This window comes from Saccostrea cucullata, unplaced genomic scaffold (genome assembly GCF_032062105.1).
Source record: "Saccostrea cucullata isolate Sc308-1 unplaced genomic scaffold, CSIRO_AGI_Scuc_v1 ctg2071, whole genome shotgun sequence".
Classification (NCBI taxonomy): domain Eukaryota; kingdom Metazoa; phylum Mollusca; class Bivalvia; order Ostreida; family Ostreidae; genus Saccostrea; species Saccostrea cuccullata.
This window is the reverse complement of record NW_026926309.1, coordinates 264,768-270,000: the sequence shown is the minus strand read 5'-3', so window position 1 is coordinate 270,000 and position 5,233 is coordinate 264,768. Positions and strand designations below refer to the sequence as shown.

Below are 5,233 nucleotides of genomic sequence, written 5' to 3'. Positions count from 1 at the left end.
TATCCAGTCAAATGTTATGGGCAATAATAAAGTATTTGCGGAAAAAAGTCAAACGATAGACAGACAGGACAAAAACCATATACCCCGAATCTTCAATTACGGGGGCATAATTTTGTGGGGGGGTTTTTTTGGATTCTGTCCGATAGAATTTTTTTTACTTTTAAAACGACGACAATATACTAGTATCTGCATGTAACTGAGACTTAGAGCAAAAGGTTTTTCATTTATGTAAATTATCTTAGTAAAATTCTTTAATTGCAGAAAATCCAGACAGTGAAAAATCTTCAGATTTTTGTTCTACAAGGTATTGTAATTCATTTCTAAGAGATTTACACGATTAAGTTCTTCGGGGATTCTAGATGATATAATATGTTTAACCGAATAACTTCTTTTATTTTGTGATATCAGTAGCCTAATGTTTATTTTTCTTCTCAATTTTCAAGTCTAGATCATTCAAAGGAGAAAACAAAAGGAGAGATACATAAACTTTCTACTGTTTCAGGTACTGCAATCACAATTCATCGTAAACACCATAATGTCCTTTTTATGAAATTGAAAACAGTTGTCTCCATTTTGCAGCTGTTTAGCTTACTCATTGTAAAGCTTCAAATGGTATCTTTTTATCACTGGTTTAAAAAAACAAAACAAAAAATACTTTAATTTTTTTAAAAAACTTTTTTATTTAAATCTTTTTATACAACCAACAAAAACTGTATGTGTAAGTAAAAGAAGCGGGCTTCATATTTTAGCGGCTTTAGCAGTACGTTAGTTTATGAGTACCGCTAAAAAAATAATTATAACAAATACAATATATCATTTATTAGGTGCTGTATAAATACAATATACAGCGTCTAAGTGTGTAGCGCTTATTCTTGAATACGTTAATAACTGAACGTCAAGTGATTGCGCTAAATTTTGAATACCACAATATATGTACACTTACAGTAGTTTGATGTAATGTAAAAGTGGAAGATATTGAATATTGATACATGTAGTAACCATTCTCACTGTGTTGCAAATCTAATTACCTGTGAAAGACATTTGTTTTTCCATATTTTAACTAAAATAATAAAAGCTAAATATCTCACTGTAAACATTTGCAATAATGGCACCTCGCGAAGGAAAAATGTTCTAACCAATGGTATTGTAAACGTATAGCCTTTAAGAACAAGATGTGCTTCTGAAACAATAATGCTTCCGTAAGGCAGCGTATGGCGATTAAAAGTGAAGTTTCTCATATGCAAGTTGAGCTTCAGGGTCAAGGTCAAAATTGTTGGCATTAAGAGAAAAGTCTTTTCACAAGAAATACACCTGTGAAAAAAATAAGCCCTGGCACTAACTGTTCCAAAAGTCATGTTCAAAGAATAAGTTTTTAAAAAGTGGGTCAAACTCTAAATTTAAGGTCGAAAGGTCAGTATTTCTTTATACAAATTGAAAGGTACCAACTGCTTAAAATTTGTGACCATAGTTAATGTTAAGGTTTTTATTCAAAGTGGGTCAAACTCAAAGATCAAGATTGAGAGGTAAAATGTGGTGGTACCCAAAGAAAGCTCTTGTCACAAGGAAAACAACTGTAAATATGAAAGTCATTTCCTCATCCAGTCAAATGTTATGGACAAGGTTAAAGTATTTGCGGAAAAACAGTTAGACGGACAGGACGAAAACTATATACCCCCAAATCTTCCATTACGGGACATAATTTTGGATTCAGTTGGATTGAAATTTCTTTACTTTTAAAACAACGACATTATATATGCATGTAACTGAAACTTAAAGCAATAGACGTTTTTCATTCATGTAAATTATCTAAGTAAAACTCTCTCATTGCAGAAAATGCAGACAATGAAAAATCTTCAGATTTTTGTTCTACAAGGTATTGTAATTAATATCTATGAAATTTTTGGGCAGCTTCTAGATGATATATCAAGTTTAATCCAACATCTTTTATTTTGTGATATCAGGGACCTAATCTTAATTGTCTCCTTATTTTTCAAGTCCAGATAATTCAAAAGAGAAGACAAAAGGAGAAATACATGACGCTTCTGCTGTTTCAGGTACTATTCATACAATTCATCGCAATCTCCAGAATTCCTTTTATATGAATTTGAAAACAATCAATTTTGCAGGTTTTTTGCATATTTTAAGGCTTCAAATGCTATAAATGAATGATATGGAGATAACGAACAGTATTCAATATCAAAGTCCATAAAACAATACAAAGTAGGAGCAGAGCAAACACGAACCTCCAAAACATCAGAGGTGGGATCAGGTGCCATAAAGTGATAACTGGTTTACAAAAGGGAAAAAACTGATCATTTTCGTCTAAAAAACCTTCCGTCACAAAATATAGTCCCTAGCTTAATTCTACTTGAATGGAATTGAATCGCGGTTTTTTCATTGAATATATTTCAGTTTGCATTGTAGAATTCAGATCTAATGTTAGAACTTAAAATGATGCAGAATTTTATAAATAAAAGACATGACCAAAATCCACTCAAAATCTCAGGATCGAACGTCCTTTAGGCAATGGTATTGGAAATGCATAGCCTTAAAGAACAGGATGTGCATGTTAATTATACTGGGTAATAAATTTTATTGTAAACACATTGTTATTTACCTTTTAGTTTAGAAGATAAGAACGACAGTATGCATTTAACATGTTAGCAAATTATCTTTCAAAAATATAAAATATAAAGAACACATATTTATTGATATTAGTACCTTTGCTTTCTGTATTACAGATGATTCCAACAGTGCCAAAGCCTCAGGAATTTCCGTTTTAATGTAATTAAGATAGTTGAATTTATTGTTGTTTAGGGCTTAGTCACACCCTAGCTGATAGCTCTGACAGACTCAATGGGGATAAAAACAGTTGCACAACCCAATTCTTTGGTAATACGTTGAAGAAGGTCGTCCCTCGCTGCTTTTCGAGAATCTTGCGATCAAAACGTATAAAACATGAAAAAATGTATGATTACAGACAAATAAGGAAACAACACTGTTAACGGCTTTCCTCGTCTTAGTAGCGTTCAATGTTTGCATGGTCGCCGTGCAGAGCACATGCCGTTTATCTGTTTCACGACCGTTAATGGCGAAGTTCAGAATAAAAATTTGTGCTCTTACAAAGAGTTTGAACGGACACCCTTAATTCGAGAGAAATAAACTTCACTGGACCTTTCGTGACATTGATTCTATTCTTATTTGAAAATTAGTCAAGGAACAGTTAAAAATTGCCATCAGCGTTATTCGGTAAGGTGTGGCCAAGCTCTTATAAAGAATTTTTAGTTATAAGTAGTTCAACAATAAAATATTATTTTCTTCTCTATGGATATTTAATGGCTCTTTTGAAAACACATTAAGTAAAATTCACATGTTTTAAAAAAAAAAATTATTATCCTTTTTAGAAATTCCATTGGTTTTGAAAAAAGAGCCTTTTCAAAGACTGAAAATGTCAATACTCAAGGTGAGTATCATATATATATCGAGAGAAAGAGAGAGAGAGAGAGAATGAGTTAGCTACTTCAACTGAATTCACCGCACGTAGTTTCACCAGAATGTTCAAAATCTAAATGGTTCTCAATTAATCCAATATCTAATAGGGCCTTTCATTATACAGGGTTATAATTTGAAAATAATTTTTAAAGCATAGCGTGTTGACTTTCTTAAAGTATAACGAGGCATGTTAAATAAAGCAATCAATCAGGGTGAAATTTTATCATGTTTCAACCATAATGTAAGGAATTTTGAAGAAAAAGAGAGTAACTGTAAAACTAGTTGCTGTCATAAGACAGTAAACCCCACAATATCGACGCACACTCCTTCATGGAGGGATTCAACCCTTATTGCACATCTACAAGAAACCAGCAATATCCTTCGAGAAGATAATACGACTACTGTATAAAATTTAGTTCTTGAATGTTTGTCATTTTAACCCATATTTGGTCTCCAGAGTAAAATTATAAATCCCACAAGTTATTTCACGTCTACATAGACAAGACAACCTCTATCATAGTCAAAAAGATTAATTGGTTACTTATTAAAATATTAGAGGATTTCAGACGAACGGACGGGCGCACCAGGGTTTTAACAAATACCCGAGCTTTCCTTTTTTCAGAAAGTGTGGGTAAAAATATGTTTGATAGGTTAAATGACAATTAGTTTTAATAATGACAACAAAATAATTTCGCGCATATTTTGAAGAAAGCAAGCAAATAATATCTATATAATAATGCATACTTGTATCATATATAAGTTAATAATACTCCGATTTTGATGTTTTGAAATTACGTTGTGTTTATTTTATGGTTAACCATTTAAATAAATATATGAACTTTCTTAAAATACTTCCATGATCATTTTCCTCCCTTTTTATTACTTAATGAGTGAGATCTTTGGCATGACTGGAAGAGTATAAAATACTGAGTATATTAATTTTGTTTGGTTAATTACAGATGCTAAAAGGTCTTTAGAATCCAACAATTGCCGAGAGAGGTAAAAAAAATTGCATTTTTATAATGTTCTAAGGACAAAATCTTTTAACCCTGTAAACACCATGTATCTTGAAATTATTTTTTTTTCTTTTGTAGACCAGAGAGCATATCGAGTGATGAAATAACGCAGCTGTGAAACTTGAAAAAATGTTAAAAGAAATTAGTTTAACAGAACTATGTCAGGGAATATACATAGATGACAAGAATGTCAGGATAACCAAAAATAAGCTTAGAAATTGTAAACGCATAAATTGTAAAACTTGAGAACTTATATATTATCCAAACAATCTGTACACTTTTGACAGCATTGTAAGCATTATTTTGTTACATATATTTATACAAGACACTAATATAAAAAAAATAAACAATTATAACATAAAGTTTTATAATAATCTTCTTACAATATAGAATTATATCTGATACCTTAATCAATTATTTACAGTAACAAGGTCAAGCCGACAGTAACGTATACTTATAAAAACAAACTCTTTCATATTACGTTTGAGAAATTGTCCAAACATAATTAAGTATTGAAAAGTTTAATTAATTTGAATTGTTTCGAAAAGATTTTGCTATCATTTAATTTCTATAAAATATTTGATTCTGATTGGATAAAAAAAATTTTGATAACTGCATCAATAAAATCTAGTGATCGCTTGCACTAAGCAGCCGGAACTACTTTGGCTGTCTTTACATGTATATTTCCCGCTTCCATATTACTTTTTGAAGGAATAATTAAACAG

General features: G+C 31.0%; 2 long non-coding RNA genes across 3 annotated transcripts in view; both read left to right on the top strand.

Annotated features, from left to right (window-relative positions):
* Nucleotides 1-502, top strand: part of LOC134271351 (uncharacterized) — a 3,053-nt gene extending 2,551 nt beyond the window's left edge. Inside the window, exons 3-4 of the long non-coding RNA XR_009993004.1 lie at nt 262-304; nt 444-502. This is a non-coding gene — a long non-coding RNA (uncharacterized LOC134271351). The remainder of the gene's footprint in view (nt 1-261; nt 305-443) is intronic.
* Nucleotides 503-1,824: 1,322 nt separating this feature from the next.
* On the top strand, nt 1,825-4,824 carry LOC134271350 (uncharacterized). Of its 2 annotated transcripts, XR_009993002.1 has the most exons (6): nt 1,825-1,873; nt 1,996-2,054; nt 2,742-2,784; nt 3,405-3,463; nt 4,452-4,491; nt 4,587-4,824. It is a non-coding gene; the product is annotated as an uncharacterized LOC134271350 (long non-coding RNA). The 2 variants fall into 2 exon arrangements; XR_009993003.1 differs by lacking the exon at nt 4,587-4,824 and having other exon boundaries at nt 4,452-4,499.
* The last annotated feature ends 409 nt before the right edge of the window (nt 4,825-5,233 follow it).